Here is a 19,359-nt window from a genome sequence, read left to right on the forward strand (position 1 = left end):
TCCTTTTATGATGTACTTTATTGTTGTTTTAGCAGACTGGAAGGCATTTAATTACTGGGTTTCATTAATATTATTCAATTAAAAGGTACATGTCATCAGATTCATGCTGCCCATACCAAGGACTAATTGCAGCTTAGAATGCCTTTAAAGGAAACTTGTCATCAGATTCATGGTGTGGGCAGCATGTATCATCAGACTCCGGCTGCGCAATTGTAACCATTCACATTTTCCTCTAAAACATTGTATTGTTCAGGGAATGTGTAACAAGGTGGCATGGGGTGGTAGTCATGACCAACTCCATTAAAGCAACATTCCATAAGCACACAGGCCCCTTGCGCATTAAAAAGACAGATAAAGTCCCAGCCCTGCGGACCAGTCAATTACCTCCAGCACACGGTTGTTCTCCACACAGTAACAGAGTCTCTGGATGCACCACGCAACACACTACAGTTCCAACAGTGGGAAAACATTAATAACGATGAAAAAAAGAAGAAGAGGAGTTAATAGTTCCTGCGCTGCCCCGATCCAGATATTCTGTCTCATCAGCTCCCGTCCGGTTCCGGGGAGCAAACAGTCCTTTACTGGGCAGTTGCACAGTCCTAGTGCCCGTTCCAGCTGCCCAGCAGTCCTTTTGCAGCACTTTCTTGCCTCCGGGGTATATTATGCTCCCATCAGAGGAGCTAGCCTACCGGGGTTCTGCTCAGGAAGCAGAAGCTTCCTGTTTCCTCAAGGCTGCTAATCCAGCCCCCTTTGGTTAACCTGTTCTAAACTTGAACTAATTACATACAGGTTGCAGAATACAGTACACTTACAAGAGTACAATATCAGACATACAGACACATTAATAAAACAGTAGTTCATAACAGTAATATGTTAATACGTAGCCAAACTATCAGGACACCGCATGGGGACACATGCCCTGCATAAAGGAGAGAGGGAGCAACTGGGGGGTCCCCGCCACCTTCTTACAAAAGCATATTTTGAAAAACCAGTGACGGACTATGTGTCTCAACTGACTAGTCCTAGGCCAGTCCCTGGCAGCTTCTCTTTGCCCTAAACCCTATGACTCACAGGTATCTTCCCATGTATCTCCTGGGGACTGACCTTGGACTAGTTAGCCAAAACACTTGGACCCCGGACGGCTTTTCAAAGTATGTATTCTCTGAATTGCAGCAGCATTTCAAAGTAAATCATACAGTGCCTTGCGAAAGTATTCAGCCCCCTTGAACTTTTCAACCTTTTCCCACATATCATGCTTCAAACATAAAGATACCAAATGTAAATTTTTGATGAAGAATCGACAACAAGTGGAACACAATTGTGAAGTTGAACAAAATTTATTGGTTATTTTAAATTTTTGTGGAAATTCAAAAACTAAAAAGTGGGGCGTGCAATATTATTCGGCCCCTTTAACTTAATACTTTGTTGGGCCACCTTTTGCTGCAATTACAGATGCAAGTCCCTTGGGGTATGTCTCTATCAGTTTTGTACATCGAGAGACTGAAATTCTTGCCCATTCTTCCTTGGCAAACAGTTCGAGCTCAGTGAGGTTTGATGGAGATTGTTTGTGAACAGCAGTTTTCAGCTCTTTCCACAGATTCTTAATTAGATTGAGGTCTGGACTTTGACTTGGCCATTCTAACACCTAGATACGTTTATTTGTGAACCATTCCATTGTAGATTTTGCTTTATGTTTGGGATCATTGTCTTGTTGGAAGACAAATCTCCGTCCCAGTCTCAGGTCTTTTGCAGACTCCAACAGGTTTTCTTCAAGAATGGTCCTGTATCAAGCTCTATCCATCTTCCCATCAATTTTAACCATCTTCACTGTCCCTGCTGAAGAAAAGCAGGCTCAAACAATGATACTGCCACCACCATGTTTGACAGTGGGGATGGTGTGTTCACGGTGATGAGCTGTGTTGCCTTTACGCCAAAAATATCGTTTGGCATTGTTGCCAAAAAGTTCGATTTTGGTTTCATCTGACCAGACCACATGTTTGGTGTGTCTCCCAGGTGGCTTGTTGCAAACTTTAAGTGACACTTTTTATGGATATCTTTGAGAAATGGCTTTCTTCTTGCCACTCTTCCATAAAACCCAGATTTGTGCAGTGTACGACTGATTGTTGTCTTATGGACAGACTGTCCCACCTTAGCTGCAGATCTCGGCAATTCATCCAGAGTGATCATGGGCCTCTTTGCTGCATCTCTGATCAGTCTTCTCTTTGTTTGAGATGAAAGTTTAGGGGGACGGCTGAGTCTTGGTAGATTTGCAGTGGTATGATACTCCTTCTGCAGCGCCTCAGAGTCCCGCTTGTTGCAGTAATGTCATTCTTCCACCAGGGGGAGTGATATTACGTCTGATGGCACTAAAAGAGTTCACCTTACCAGGTATCACAAAACACACATTACACTTCACACTCCAGTCCACCAGGGGGAGCCTTGCTCCTATCTATTAGGGCACTCCTCACAGTAGGGTAAAACTGGTGGGTTGGATAGGAAAATAGTCAGAAGCTGACAGGGCTCTGCCCAGGCAACACCTGTCAGGCAGACAGGGGGAAAGGAGGAACGTCTGAGCTGCAGACACAGGGCCCTTGTCAGGGGTGGGATCCTGACAGAGGCCTAGCACAAGACAGAAAGATACGGAGCTGCGCCTGCCACACGTGTGGCAGCATCCTAAGAAAGGACAAGAAAGGAATTGTATTGTGGAGAGTGAGAAACGAAGTCACAGCACAAGGAGAAAACACCGGGAGGAGTTCTGCCCTGTAAAGGCTGCCTCCTTCCGAGGCGCGTAGCCGGTGGCTGGAAAACCGAGGGAGTAATTGACTCTACACATTACTTCAGAGACCGGAAGGACAGTCAATTCCAAGTTGGCTGCCAGACCTTAAAACCTAAGAAGACACAGTGGCAAATTGTGGGGGTCGGGGCGTCTCTAGGGTCCCTATAAACAGGCCTCAGGCCATCAGTCATACGGGTATGTCCTATCCATACCATCTGGGGGACAGAGAGGAAGAAATATCATCTAGAACATCTACAAAGGTTGTGAGGACTATCCCGTGGTGCTCAGCAGGGAGGTACTACAACACACAGGCGCTAGTAGGAAGGCTACTGATTTCCACCTGGATAAGAGAACTCTGGATTTTGCCTTTGGACCGGCCGGACTCTGCCTGCCCTGTGATCTGTACTCTGGACTGTGGATGCTGAAGCCTTCAGTAAAAGGTAAAGAGACTGCAACCTTTGTGTCTTCATTATTCACGGCGCTTTACATCATCCACCATCATCACCTACACTTTTGGGAAGCCCTGGGGGTACACTTCACCTGTGGGAAGGTATACCATCTAGCTGCCATTCCATCACCACAGCGGACCCCTAAGCAGCGTCGATCATTCTGACCGAGTACCACAGGTGGCGTCACGAACATTCTTCATATAAACTGTCAAACCCCTTTTATTGGACGTCCCTCATAGGGCCACGGGCCGGGTCGGGCCACCGTGACATCCCCAGAACTGAGGGGCGCTTCAAATCTTGGCATCACGAACAGGATCTACTTAAGCCTGAAGAATCGGGTCATGTGTGCCTAAGAACTGTGTCAGAATTGTGATTGGAACTGTGATTTGCTTAAGGACTGTGTATTGCCATTTGCTGCCAAAATTCCCACCAAAACCGCCGCCATTACCGCGCCACGAGGAGCGCAGGAGAAGAAGGGCGTAGAGTTGTGGAACGAACTGAGAAGCGCGAAAAACAATGGCCGCCCAGTCTAAATATTTCTGTATCTTGAGGACGTGTCCGTCAGCAGCAGAGGTCCGCCTCCTGATTCTCCATGGCAGGCGTAGATAACGAAAATGAAACCGCTCCCCAGGGGAGGAAGGAATGGAGCTGGAGATCAGAAGGGACCCTCGAAAAAGAGTGGCCCCGCACAGACCCCCGTCACCGGAGGATTACTCCAACATGCCACCGTTGGAGAGCGTGGACCCCTGGGAGCTGTCTATGGAAGTTCCACTGCCCGCACCATCGCCAGCCCTGGCACCTTCCCAAGAAGAGTGGAGTGGCGCAGAAAGAGTCACCTCACGTGCAGGTACTTGGTGCCGTGGCTTCCAGGGAGTCCTCCTTCCCTCCGCAATTGCTCCGTGCACCACCTCGACTGCTGGAGCCCCGGCGTCCCTGCCACCTGACCCCAGACCACCCGGAGGGCATGACCTTGGGCCCTTTCCCTGGGGAGAATACCGGCGGCATCTGATCGCGGAATACCAGCGGGAAGTGGAACGGGAAGCACAAGGTGGATCGCTAGATGACTCGCCGCCGAACTGGGGTGTTGTGGTGGTCTATCAACCTCAGAAAGGAAAGGGATTCATACAAGAAATCGGGTCATCGGTGAGAGTCCATGTTGCCTGGGATGAGGTGGAGTCCTGCCTGTGCGGAGACAACACGGATTCAGCCTTGAACCCTGGGGATGCAGTGATCTATCACCGGTACCAAAAAGGAAACAGCTGGTGGGACCGGGATGTGCAGAGATGCACAGCCCTCTTGGCGGTATCCAGGACCCTGGAGGAAGAGCTTACCGCTGAGGCGGCTGCGGCAAAACCCGCCGTAACTTACATCATTCATCAAGCCACTCAGACTTTTATTGCCGCGAACGACCTGACCGTGCAGGAAAAACAAACTCATGGAGTGTACCTGGCGCCGGGAGTGAATCTGGATTCGAGCCATCCTAAGCCACAGAGGGCTTCGTGTCGGGTAAAACCCTGGTGGAGACCTCCAGAACTACAATAAACCTCAGAACCACGACAATGTAAATAGTTAACTGTTTCTTTGCTGCTTGAACCCGTCCAGGGTTATTCTTCTTAAAGGGATCCCTTTGTTTACCCGGGATCCCTGTTGTTTCTAGTTTTGCACAAGTTCATCATTGTTTTACCAAAAGAACTGCCGAATCATGGACGGTGAATGATTCACAAACTGTTCCTGTAAATAGTTTGCACCTTCTTAAGGGTGCTCTCTACTGGTTTTACATAGGAGGCTTTTACAGAGACTGCCTCTTAACAGAAACTGCTGTTAATTATGCTGTAAAAATAACTGATTTGCCTTACAGACCAGAAGAAAAACCCGTTGGTGCGAAAGAATTCCGGGTCAGGATTACACGTCTTGTAGCCCACCCAAGACCAACGTTCGGGGGTTCGTAACGGGTCCCTCATCTTGCATCACGTCACCTTTAAACAGACTTGAGTAGTGGTGATGCGATTATTTGCACTACCTCTGAAAAAACTTGGAGTTTCCACTTAAAGGGAATGTTTACTTATTGCACTTGGATAATGTTGTTTAAAAAAAAAAAAATTAGATAGCCATAATGTTTTACATAGTGATAGTATGTAGCCAAGAATAGTAAAATGTTTGAGAAATGTTGAGAGTGAAATGTTTAATGATGCACTTTGAATAAAATTGAGGACAAAAGAAATTGGAAGAAAGATACGGTGAGCCCGTAGTGGGGGTGAAATCTGCTCTGCATTTCAATAAAGTGAACCCGTAGGGGTTAGTGAGACCTCTAGAGAGCCTTAGGAATTTAATTAAAAGACTTTGCACTTAGAGAAGAATAACGGTTTTATGCTTGAGTAAAGAAAATGTTAATTTATTGTTGTATAAATGCACTTATTAGATAGAATACCTGTATGGGTAATTGTGTTTCATAGATAGATAATAACTTTTTCCCATTTGCCTTATGCACAATGTAAATATGTTCTTGTTTGCAACGTCAAAGTGTCCTCACCTCCCATAAAGGGAAGCACTGTTAAATTAATTTGTTTTATAGCATTCCAAAAATTTTGCATGTCTTTTGCTAACCTGTAATTGTTGTTTTCTTTTCCCAGTCCGGGAGTACTGGATTTAACGGGGGGGGGGGGGGAGGCAGCGCCCCAGAGTCCTGGTTGCTGCAGCAATGTCATTCTTCCACCAGGGGGAGTGATATTACGTCTGATGGCACTAAAGGAGTTCACCTTACCAGGTATCACAAAACACACCTTGCTCCTATCTATTAGGGCACTCCTCACTGTAGGGTAAAACTGGTGGGTTGGATAGGAAGCTAGAAGCTGACTGGGCTCTGCCCAGGCAACACCTGTCAGGCAGACAGGGGGAAAGGAGGAACATCTGAGCTGCAGACAGAGTGCCCTTGTCAGGGGTGGGATCCTGACAGAGGCCTAGCACGAGGCAGAAAGATACAGAGCTGTGCCTGCCCCACGTGCGGCAGCATCCTAAGAAAGGACAAGAAAGGAATTGTATTGTGGAGAGTGAGAAACGAAGTCACAGCACAAGGAGAAAACACCGGGAGGAGTTCTGCCCTGTAAAGGCTGCCTCCTTCCGAGGCGCGTAGCCGGTGGCCGGAACACCGAGGGAGTAATTGACTCTACGCATTACTTCAGAGACTGGCAGAGCAGTCAATTCCAAGTTGGCTGCCCGACCTTAAAACCTAAGAAGACACAGTGGCAAATTGTGGGGGTCGGGGCGTCTCTAGGGTCCCTATAAACAAGCCTCAGGCCATCATACGGGTATGTCCTATCCATACCATCTGGGGGACAGAGAGGAAGAAATATCATCTAGAACATCTACAAAGGTTGTGAGGACTATCCCGTGGTGCTCAGCAGGGAGGTACTACAACACACAGGCACTAGTAGGAAGGCTACTGATTTCCACCTGGATAAGAGAACTCTGGATTTTGTCTTTGGACCGGCCGGACTCTGCCTGACCTGTGATCTGTACTCTGGACTGTGGATGCTGAAGTCTTCAGTAAAAGGTAAAGAGACTGCAACCTTTGTGTCTTCGTTATTCACGGCGCTTTACATCATCCACCATCACCACCTACACTTTTGGGAAGCCCTGGTGGTACACTTTACCTGTGGGAAGGTAAACCATCTAGCTGCCATTCCATCACCCCAGCGGACCCCTAAGCAGCGTCGGTCATTCTGACCGAGTACCACAGGTGGCGTCACGAACATTCTTCATATAAATTGTCAAACCCCTTTTATTGGACGTCCCTCATAGGGCCACGGGCCGGGTTGGGCCACCGTGACATCCCCAGAACTGAGAAGGACCCGGTACCAATACCCCATTGCCCTAACGTGGGGGTGCTCCACTTCCATTTCAATATGATCGCTTGCACAGTGCTCCTTGGGATATTTAAAGTTTTGGAAATTATTTTGTATCCAAATCTGGCTTCTCCAGTTCTCCACAACTGTATCACAGACCTGCCTGTTTTGTTCCTTGGTCTTCATGATGCTCTCTGTGCTTCAAATAGAACCCTGAGACTATGGCCGGGATCATACATGCGAGAAATATGGCCGAGACTTGCATGTTAATACCCGGCCAAGTCGCCTGCACTCCAGAGCGGAGTGTGCAGTCGCATAGCAATACATGGAGCCGCATGCTCCGCTCCGCAGTGCAATCGGCAGGGCCGGCCTATCACAGAGCAGGAGCATTTATACGGAGACTTGATTACACACAGCTGGATTATTTTTATCATCATTAGGCATTTAGGACAACATTGGATCATTCAGAGATCCAGAATGAACTTCTGGAGTGAGTTTGCTGCACTGAACGTAAAGGGGCTGAATAATATTGCACGCCCCACTTTTCAGTTTTTTAATTTTCACAAAAATTTTAAATAGCCAATAAATTTCATTCAACTTCACAATTGTGTTCCACTTGTTGTTGATTCTACATTTGGTAGCTTTATGTTTGAAGCATGATATGAAGAAGCTAAGGGCGAAATGCGCGTGGGCGTGCGCTAGCGATGCGTCCGCCATTGCATTCAATGGCGGCGTTAACGGACTACGTTACACCGCGTTATGCCGCGGTGTAACGTAGTCCGTTAAACGGGTCAAACTAAGCAGTGTGAACCCAGCCTAAGGGCACTATTGGATAGTTAATTGCCATCTCACATACTTGGCATATCTGGTAATGGCTTAGTATGTAATAGCATAAGCTCATTCCATTAAGTATTATGCTTTGATTTTTGCTGTGATTTCAGACATACATTTATGTAATGTGATTTCGGGTGTTATTCTGGTCTCCCTTGGGTGTTTTTTGTATTTTATGTATCATGCCTTTTATCTTTTAATCTTTGCCAATAAAATAAGATATTTTTCGGTATTATTTGGTTCTCTTCATTGGGCTTCGTGGTTAATTCAGACTGAGGTTCCCATATGTTGTTTAGAATAAATTACACGCTGCATGGGAGGGACCATACAGTGTACATAAGCGGCTAAATGATGTTAATTATGTGGTAATCCTAGATGAGCATGCAAAACGTCAGAAAGTTTTTCATGTAGATATGTTGAAGGCTCATCATGACAGGGAGACTTGTGTCTTACCTGCCTGTAGCCTGCCTGAAGAGGGGGAGGCTGATCTGTTACTAGATGTGGGGGCTGGGACTCAGTACATGGAGTCCCTGAAGTCTGCAGAGTTTAACCCTGAGCTATCCCACAGTCAGAGGTCTGAACTGATGGGGCGCTCAGCGAGTTCATCGAAGTCTTCGCAGGGGAACCTGGGAGGACGCACTTAGCAGCTCACATCGTGGACACTGGTACTAATCCCAGTACGGCAGTCTGCATACCGGGTGTCAACAGAGGTGAAGGCACACATGAGGGAACAGGTAGAGGAGATGCTGAACCTCAAGGTAATACAAAAGTCACAGAGTGCCTGGGCCTCGCTTATGGTTCTCGTCCCGAAAAAGGACCGTACTATCCGGTTCTGTGTAGACTACAGGAAGTTAATTTTACTGACTACATGTGAGGTCTACCCCATGCCAAGGATAGATGAGCTGTTAGAGCAACTAGCTAAGGCATCGTACCTCATCATCATGGACCTAAGTAGGGGATATTGGCAGATACCCCTGACCAGAGAAGCTTAGCAAACGTCTGCCTTTATAATGCCATTCGGGCTGTTTGAGTTTCTGGTGATACCATTTGGTATGAAGAATGCCCCTGCGACCTTCCAGAGGTCGGTCAATCACTTATTGGAAGGATGTGATGGTTTTGCCGTCGCTTATCTCAATGACATAGCCACTTTTAGTAATTCTTGTGAGGAACACCTCGTACATCTTTCTCAGGTGTTGCAAAGGCTTAAAACTGCAGGTCTTACTGTTAAGCTTGGGAAGTGTCAGGTAGCCATGCGGGAAGTACAATACCTCAGACACCGGGTGGGGGGAGGACTGCTAAAACCTGAGCCAGGGAAGGTAGAAGCCATTACAGCCTGGCCCACCCCATGAACCACGAAGCAGGTACTGTCCTTCTTGAATACGGCTGGCTACTATTTGAGGTTTGTACCAAACCACAGAGCTCTGGCCAAGCCGTTAACTGATCTGACCAGGAGGAAGCTTCCCAAAATTGTCTCCTGGAGTCCTCAGTGCGAGGAATCATTTTCTGCCCTAAAGTCAGCATTGGTTAGTTCACCCGTCCTTCAGGCCCCAGATTTCACTTGCAGGTTTGCAGTGCAGACAGATGCCAGCACCTATGGGCTAGGTGCGGTTCTCAGCCAGGTGAACCAACAAGGTGAGGAGCACCCAATTCTGTACCTAAGCAGGAAACTCCTGCCCAGGGAAGTGGCTTATGCCACCATTGAAAAGGAATGTTTGGCAATTGTGTGGGCTCTGCAGAAGCTGCAACCATACCTCTATGGGCGCAACTTCACCATGATCACAGGTCATAACCCATTGAGTTGGCTCAACAGAGTAGTTGGGGACAATGGGAAATTGCTTAGATGGAGTCTGATATTACAACAATATGATTTCACAATTCAGCATAAAAAAGGAACCGATCATGGCAATGCTGATGGCCTATCTCGCCAAGGGGGGCAGAACTAGATACGCGCTCGGGAGCTGACCTGTAAGTCAACCCTATGCACGTTCATAAGGAGGGAGGTGTAGTGAAATATGTATAGTTTTATATGTGTAACCAGCAGTAATTTAACATCTGTCCTGATGGCTGCAGGTCTCGCCAAGGTGTTAATATGTATTATCCTGAGAAAGCAGTCTCCTTCCTGGTTCTTAGGGGTCTCCTAAGAACCAGGAAGGAGAGGACGCGCTTCACACCTTCAGCTCTTTTGAAGAAAGATGTCAATTACAGCCTGATACTATCTATCCGTGAAAACCTTTAGGCAAAGAGTGTTCAGAGGAAAATAACATTCATTGGGGGAGGGGCCATGGCCCAAACAAAAAACAAGCAATTATAATATTAACATGAGAGGCTGTTCTAGAAATTTTACCTCCAGAGTAACTCTATAAATTAGGCTTGTATATGTGCAAAGTTGTTCACAGATTGAGGGGCAGCCTAGCTGATGTGATCCAGTCCATATTCACCCCCCCCTCAGGGAGCAGAAGCAGACTACAAGTTAGCTATTTCTGTAAGTTTTCTCCTGTTTATTTTATAACTGTTTTGCATATCTGTATGTCTTTTTATTACCATATTTTTATATTCTTTTTTATTTGTAAGCACTGTACCTTTTATATTAAAGCATAATACTTTAATAAATTGAACCTTGCATGTTCTAAAGAATCCATAGCCTAAGGTGTGTGAGCCTTATGATTGGCAGACAGTAGTAGCAATATTTCCGGGACTCATCGCCAGTGTGTCCGGTGAGTGGTGGCAGCATGTATGAGCGGGTATGTGGCCTGGGTTGGTGTGTGATTTCTGCTCGCAATACAGCATAGGACAGAGGTTGAATGCTGGACTGAGAGAGGGGAAATAGATTAACCCTTGCAGGCACAACCCCAAGTCGCGTGCTCAGGCCGGGTACGTGACAAAATAGCGGCAGCATGGAGGGATTCGTGACAGTGCCATATACTGTGCCCTGTAAAAAGAATACTGTCACATGCTGTAACCCCTGAATATAATAGTCCCACACACTGTACCTACTGTAAATAATAGTCGAACATACTTTACAAGCTTAGATTAGATGTGGAATACTGCCAATAAGTGAGTTTAAATCCTCAGAACTGAAAAAGATAACGTATCTGATATTTGGTATGTTCCATGTGCACCAAATGTAAGAGTGATGGAGTTCTCTGGTACATTCCTGCCCCTGAAAGCAACAGTCGCACTGTACCGTGTCATGCATGATGCGGTTTAACATGTAACGTGAATAGTGATGTGCTTCTTTTATATTATATGGTGGTAATGTACAGCGTATAAGAATGTAAAGTGTTAATGTGTAATGTTAGTAGTCCATAGTGCAGCATAAGCACAGGGTTAGACTTGGGATAGTATGAGTACTGTTCATAGAGTTAAGTGGCTTAGCAGCAGCATAGGGCATAAGATAAAGACCATAGGTTTATTATATAGGTTAGAGTATAGGTAATGGATAGAATTAACCCTTGGTGTTAGTAAAAAGTGGGCAGTAAATCAGATAGGGAAGTACCGGGTCAGGTTCAAGAACAGTGGGCTACTGGGGCCAGCATGGGCCGATCATTAAATGCAGTAGAAGGCTGTATTGATATCCTTTGTGGACATTCCTTCAACGTCTGCAGCCAAGGGTTTGATCCAGGTAATAGAGCAAGTGCCTGCTCTTCTGACGTCTCGAGGTCTGTGGATGTGGAATCGCGTGAAAGGCAGGTGACCTGTCCGGAGTGCACTGCTGAAGTGGACAGGAAATTCCCGAGGCTGACAGAGTCAGTGGGCTTAGGGGCTTAGGGATAGTTCAGGACTAAGTAAGTAACATGAAGTGTTGTGCCCTATCCCACATATTATACCTTGATGAACCTGAACTGGCCAGTAAAAGTTTGCCTGTTGCAATGAACTTTGTGTCCCATGAACTGTGTGCAGTGGCTCCTGAGGATGAGGTCTGGAGACAGCAGAGGCCTGTGACCTACAAGTGAGTGTGATGCACCCCAAACCTGTCAGCACACTGAGACCGGGACACTGCTTTCCTTCCAGAGCGTAACTGGACAGCAGCTCAGTCATGACTACAGCTCTTGGCAACTTTACATCATGACAACAACCAAGATTACTATACAATTAAAAGGTTATTCCTCCCCTCACACACAAAAAAAAGCTTTATCCATAGGATAGAGTATAACTTACTTGAGTTCTTACTGCAGGGATCCATAGTGATCCCAAAATAGGGGCTCTGGAAACTTGAGAACAGGGCTTTGCATCCCCATCTTGAATGAAGTGAGGGTTCACATGCTCAACGTCTCCAGCACAGAGCAATTCTATTGGCAATTCTGCATCACAGTGACGGCCAAACATACCCACCTATGCTCCATTCAAGAAGTGGCTTCAGAGTCCCATTCTTGAGGTGCCCAAGCCCTGGTATTGGGATCTCCAGGGATATCAACAGTCACACACCCAGGAAATTATCCTTTAAGGGAAATGGAGCTCAGGTTTTTATTATTGGCTCAAGAAACACCAGTCTGACACTAATCATCAGTAATTCACTGTCATCTGTTTTCTATCTGTTTTGACAAGTTGCTGATTTGAATCAAAAACCAAAATGGATCAGAAAACAGATAAAACAGCAGATTTCTTGTATCTTATTTGGTTTCAGTGGGTGGTTTTCTCTTTTCTATTGAAGTGACCTGATATTAAGGATTTGGTATATCTGACAGGTCCTTCTGTTCCTGGTGTCCACATGGAGGACAGCACAGATCAACCCTGGACCATCCAATTCATATTAAACTGCAGTGTTATCACATCACACACATTTCTGTGTTTCATACTTACCACATCTTCATCTATATATAGACAGACAGATGTTTCTCCATATGTGTCCTGAAGACTGTCAGGCTGCCTGTTCTATAATCCATGCTGTTGTGAGCAGCCTGAGACATAAGAAATGCTAAATATAATCTTCAATACAATTTAGGATCATCTTACTGAGATTTGATTTAGTTCAGATGAGAACAAGGATTTTATCTTTCATTTCTTTTGCTTTATCAGCGGCTTGTTATTCTGGCACAGAAACAGAAGCCGGAGTCCTATTTAGAGACCACACATACTGATTGGATTTGTACTCTTTGCTTGTCTATTTTCATCCCAAGCCTTCTCCAAACATCTGAGCCTCAACATCTGCATGGTGCGACCGTGCAGGTTGCTTTGCTCATTCATATTTGTGAACAGTGGTGTTTCTAATTATGTAGTACTTACTTGGTAGATACTATCGCGTAATTAATGTAGATAAAGGTCTGCAGATGGATTTTTGGATGGTGGAAGTATCAAAACAAGGTTTTTAAGGACACATATGATCCAATCAAGGGCATTCGGACATTAGGTCTGAAATACAAGACTGTTTAAAAATAAGATGTTATATAATAAAGTGTCTTATAGCTGCCCATGGCAAATCTATGCTCATACTACTTTCTGGAGACCTGCTACAACATTTATATTTTTAGGGCAAGTGCATTAATGTTACTCAAAGAGGAAGAAAGTTAATCTCCATTGCCACTCATTGGGCTACCCTATACACCACCATCAGGGGCCTTTTAGGAGTAGCGAGGCCCCCGGGCAGTTTAGAGGGTGTGAGCTCCCAAAGCACCCAATATATTACGTGACATGTAACATGATTTTTTTTAGGGATCATGTGATAGGTCACGTGATTAACAGATAGGTGCTCTCAAGCACATCTGCAGATGCAAAATTGGCAGAGTGTAGCGCACTTCACAACTTTTTTCTCTTATGTTTAGCGCTAAAGGGAAACTTGAGCATTTTTCTTGTGGCTCTTCCCCGGAAGTATGGAGGGGGTCTAAAAATTGTTGAAAATGATGTAAACAGCGATGAAATGGCATGGGAATAGCATGGGGAAGACCCCTGATACATCTCTGAATCCCAGGTCAGTGCTGAGAACAATGTTGTCAGAGTATTACACCACTTTTACGGACTGACAATTAAATCTACAAAACATTTAACATGGATTTGACTGGAAAAAAATGTAGAAACATTATTTCCAGGATAATGAGTATATAAGGCAAAATAGATAAGAGAAAAAAATGCTCCTCCGCACTTTGGGCTAAGTTCACATGCAGTGTTTTTGCATGTTTGCATGGCTTTCAATGGTGGAAAAAATATTCTAGAGGAAATGTAATTTTATCATTTTAATACCTTATTTGGCCATGTGGTGTGAGACATGATCAGACACATTGAAAATCATTTTTTTTCCATGGCCATCAGCAGGCCATCACTATTTGTAGAGGGCCCTCAAGCAGCCCTTTCTATTGTTTCAGAGCCAGCAGGTGTCTTGTGGACAGATGAAACCAAGGTTTTTTTTGTAAAGCACATCATTCTACTGTTTAGTGCAAATGCAAAGAAGCCTACACATAAACAACACAGTAGTTACAGTCAAATATGGTGGAGGTTAAAAGATATTTTGAGGCTATTTTGCTGCCTATGGCCCTGGGGGCTTCGAAATGTGAAGATTCCCAAATGATTTGGGGTCATAATGTAGTGCCCTGTGTCAGAAAGCTAGGTTTGCATCCGAATAGGTCATGGGTCTTCCAGTAGGACAGTGTCCCCAAACATACTTAAAAAAGCATCAATAAATAGATGGAAACAAAGCATGGGAGAGTTCAAAAGTGGTAATTCCAGTTCCAGTACCGTAAAGTCTCCCACCACTACCTCTTACATACAGATGCTAAAGAGAAACTGTGAATGCACACATTAAATCATTTACTTTTGCCTATTTTGATGAATTTCTGCGTACAGATGAACCTAAAAAACATGAATCAGTCAATGAGTGCATGGGAGAAACGAGCAGCAATGCTTAAAATTTATAAGGCAATAATTCCTGATTAGAAGCCTGCCATACACTATTCCTGCTGCCATACCTCACAGTTGACAAATTGTAGACAAGATTGGTATGATTACAGAATATAGAAGGGATTTGCATCGGCCCTGACATTTTTTTTCTTGTATGTGGCAGCAACAAACTGTGTAGTAATGCTAGTAACACTGTCAGCTTTGTTGAATTTCTGAGTACAGATGAATGTAAAAAACAAGAATCGGCAAATGAATGGAAAAAAACAGCAGCAAGGCTTACAATGTATAAGGAAATAATTCCTGACTAGATACCTGTCATGCACTATTCCTTTGTGCCACACCTCACCCTACAGGAATTGCAGATAACAGCGGTATTATTATGACAGAATAGAATATATTTGAATTAGCCCTGGAAAAAGCAATTAGTTTAATGTAGCAACATGGAGGAACATGTAGGAGCTATGCTCCTTTTCTGTAGTCGTCACACTGCTGTGTCTTAAGTTGCATTTCCGCATCATGGTGTTTTTATTTGATTTTAATTTCTACTATTTTATAATTTTTTGCTATTTAGGACCCGTATTCTCTTATATATTGGTATACCGAATGTTGACCGCCTGAATTTGACGGGCAAGATCAAGAGGGAAGACATGTGGAACCAGAAATGGATCAAAAATCCTGTGGGAATGCCTATATGACTTTTTTCTACTTGATATATGTGTCCATCCTTCTGTCTATCCAATATGGGGTGTCTGTACTATGTTCCATATGGCGTGTATTTGTTTTGCACATGTCTATTTATATTCTTTGACCATAATTCTACTTCAACTTTATACCACTAGGTTATTTATGGGATTCCCGTTATATACAAACTGGTCATTTTTTCTATCCTGGGCATGTGTTTTTTATTATCGTATGTTCCATCCGCGATGTTCTATATATGTATATGTGTAAATATGAATATATGTTTCTATATACATCTATATCCCCGAATTATTATATATTTGTCCATGCCGCTATGTGGTAGGACCATCTATATGATCCATCCATGGGCTTATTTGGCCATATATATCTAAATTGTTCTTGTGCTTTCCACTTGGTATAGTTGCAATTTGCGTCCTCCCATTTGGATATAGGCTGTTTTCTATATATATGTTCTTAGTTAACACGTATCTTTGGCCTTTACCTGTTCTGGCGTTCCTGCCCTCTTCTTTGCCCTTTCCAAATATGGCCGCCACACATTCTAAGCTCATCTGCGCAGACGCTGTTCTGCCCTGGCCGGCTCCGGCTGCTGATCACGTACTCCCGGGTCACGTGGGGCCCCATGTGCTTCCGGTTGTCGGCCGATCTGTCATGCAGGGCTGGCGTGGGCTGCGCTGCGCAGCTGAGCTTTGTTTTCATCAAAGGGTCCTTCATAAATAGTGCTGTTATGCCCATATGTCGCCATGCGCCCCCTGAGGAAGGTACACATACTGAAACGCGCGTCAGGGTGGTCCGGTGTCCCCTGCGTTGGTCCAGGTCCTCCACATTAGGTAATATGCATATTACATTGCCTCTTCATGTCTGTGGCCACACTAGTGCCTAATGGTATGGGAGATATAAAGATATAGATGTTGTGGCTACTTCTTACCTGCTGTGTATTGTTTTCTATGACATGTTGTATTCTTTTGTATACCTTTGTGCTGCATCTGGGCTACCGTTGGGGCCACCAAACCTTGGGTGACTACTTTTTTCATGTTGCTATTGGCATTTTGTTGTCATCTGCCAGCCTCATAACACATTGTCCGGTCCTTTGTGTGTATATTTTTATTGATCGTTAATAAAAGGTGATTTTATTGGATTCTATGACTGCATTTTTCTTGCTTCTAGTTTATTGTGTGTTGGCAGTTATCCCTATTGTCCATACATGGGTGGTGCATTCACTTGGATATATACTATTAATTACTTGGTGATATTTATGCGCCACCAATGTTGTACTTTGGAACTTTGTTGTTCTAGTAACACTGTCAGCTTTGTTGAATTTCTGAGTACAGATGAATGTAAAAAACAAGAATCGGCAAATGAATGAATGGAAAAAAACAGCAAGGCTTACAATGTATAAGGAAATAATTCCTGACTAGATGCCTGTCATGCACTATTCCTTTGTGCCACACCTCACCCTACAGGAATTGCAGATAACAGTGGTATTATTATGACAGAATAGAATATATTTGAATTAGCCCTGGAAAAAGCAATTAGTTTAATGTAGCAACATCAAGGACTTTTTTCATCAACCTTGCTGGGGAATATAGTGGGGCGTTTTGCATCTACTCAGCCTGATATGGAGGAGACCACGATTTTCTGTACTTATTGTACAAACTCTCCTGTCCCAGCTGTGAAATCTTGTATGCACTGTGAAAACTCCTTTTGTGACGATTATTGGCTGTTTTGATTTAAATGTTTGGCTCAAACATGATTTGGATCCACAGAATTGCATTTTTTTCCCATTATTAAGGAGTGGGCCTCCTACACTAGTAAAGCGTATGCACTAAGTGCAAGGGATGCCAAAAATTAAAAGGAGGCACTGCAATACCCCTTTGAAAAGCCGTAGTGGAGTGTCTCAGAAATTTGTTTCCCATTATTAAGGAGTGGGTATCCTAGACTGGTAATGCCCATGCACTAAGTGAATGGACTGAGAAACAGTTACCCCTGGAGGGTATATATATATAAAAACGGCCATTTTGGAACCAACTTAATTTTTTCCAATGGGAAGAGGGTCATGTGACACATCAAACTTATTGAGAATTTCACAAGAAAAAATTTTTTTTCAAAAAATTCCCGCGAAATATCAGAAGGTTTAATAAACTTCTTGAATGTGATTTTGAGCACCTTGAGGGGTGCAGTTTTTAGAATGTTGTCACTTTTGGGTAGTTTCTATTATGTAGACCCCTCAAAGTGACTTCAGATGTGATGTGGTGATGTGGTCCCTAAAAAAAATGGTTTTGTAAATTTTGTTGGAAAAATGAAAAATCACTGGTAAACTTTAACCCTTCTAACTTCCCGACAAAAAAAATATTTGTTCCAAAATTGTGCTGATGTAAAGGAGACATGTGGGAAATATTATTTATTAACTAATTTGTGTGACATATCTCTGTGATTTAAGGGCATGAAAATTCAAAGTTGTCCTTTGTGAGCCTCATGTAGCCCTCCTTTGTTTTCTTCCTCTTGAACTGTAATTTTACTTTTATTATAATCAGGTGATGCAAATACCTTTATGTAATGACTTTGCCTCATTGCATTTTGTCCATTTTGGGGGGGAAATTCAATAAAATGCAAGTTACAAAAAAATTAATTGTATTAGATAACCCCTTACCAACATCCACTGTAAATATATGCCACAAGTACTAGCGGGTGTATGGAGAGGGTTAGCTCTACCCATATGCAGAAACCGTGATTTTCACTATATGCAGCTATGCTGTGGCATTGCTGTATATAACGCAAGCATTCAGACGATTGCACCTTCAAGTCCCCTAAGGGGGCTAACAGTAACAGTGAAAAGTAAAAAAAAAGTTTAAAAAAATATGAAAAAAATAAAAAAGCATAGAAGGTCAAATCACAGCCCTTTCCACATAATAATAATAATACAATACATATTTGGTATCGCCACATTCAGAAATGTCTGATCTATCAAAATATAAAACAATTAATACGATCGGTAAACAGCATAAAAGGAAACATTTTAAGAGTGCCAATATTATGCTTTTTTGGACACTGCAATACTACAAAAAGTGCTTTAGCAGGCAATCAAAATATCATATCTATCTCAAAACGTTATCCATGAAAAGGTGTACCTGTAAAAACAATTCCCAAAAAACAACGGCAAAATTGAGGGATTTTTTTTCTCAATTTCACTGCACTTGAATTTTTTTTCCCGCTTTCCAGTATATTATGTAGTAAAATGAATAGCGTAATTCAAAAGTACAACTCGTCACGGAAAAATTAAACCACCATATATCCACGTGGACATAAAATAGGTACGGCTCTAGGAAGAAGGGTTGGAAGAAACAAAAACGCCAAAATGGAAGTTGGCCACATCGGGAAGGGGTTAAAGTTTTAACAATCATGTGATCGTGCTTGTGTCTAAAGGTACCTTCACACGAAGCGACGCTGCAGCGATAGCGACAACGATGCCGATCGCTGCAGCGTCGCTGTTTGATCGCTGGAGAGCTGTCACACAGACAGCTCTCCAGCGACCAACGATGCCGAGGTCCCCAGGTAACCAGGGTAAACATCGGGTTGCTAAGCGCAGGGCCGCGCTTAGTAACCCGATGTTTACCCTGGTTACCAGCGTAAAAGTAAAAAAAACAAACATTACATGCTCACCTGCGCGTCCCCCAGCGTCCGCTTCCTGACACTGACTGAGCTCCGGCCCTAACAGCAGAGCGGTGACGTCACCGCTGTGCTTTCACTTTCACTTTAGGGCCGGAGCTCAGTCAGTGTCAGGAAGTAGAGGCTGGGGGACGCGCAGGTGAGCATGTACTGTTTGTTTTTTTTACTTTTACGCTGGTAACCAGGGTAAACATCGGGTTACTAAGCGCGGCCCTGCGCTTAGCAACCCGATGTTTACCCTGGTTACCAGTGTAAAATATCGCTGGTA

At 44.1% G+C, this 19,359-nt stretch overlaps 1 long non-coding RNA gene across 4 annotated transcripts in view; it reads right to left on the reverse strand.

The window, feature by feature from the left end:
* The window catches only part of LOC143785270 (uncharacterized), a 28,007-nt gene extending 8,862 nt beyond the window's left edge, over positions 1–19,145 (reverse strand). The window contains exons 1-5 of one of the 4 annotated variants that reach the window (XR_013217972.1): positions 19,086–19,132; positions 15,910–16,304; positions 13,122–13,260; positions 12,699–12,796; positions 385–444 (exon numbers count right to left, since the gene is read on the reverse strand). This is a non-coding gene — a long non-coding RNA (uncharacterized LOC143785270). Of the gene's footprint in view, positions 1–384; positions 445–12,698; positions 12,797–13,121; positions 13,261–14,640; positions 14,679–15,909; positions 16,305–19,085 lie in introns of those variants that run through there. The other 3 variants (XR_013217968.1, XR_013217977.1, XR_013217974.1) reach the window with 3 other exon arrangements.
* Positions 19,146–19,359: the final 214 nt, after the last annotated feature.

The sequence above is a fragment of the Ranitomeya variabilis genome, chromosome 1, assembly GCF_051348905.1.
Source record: "Ranitomeya variabilis isolate aRanVar5 chromosome 1, aRanVar5.hap1, whole genome shotgun sequence".
Taxonomy (NCBI): domain Eukaryota; kingdom Metazoa; phylum Chordata; class Amphibia; order Anura; family Dendrobatidae; genus Ranitomeya; species Ranitomeya variabilis.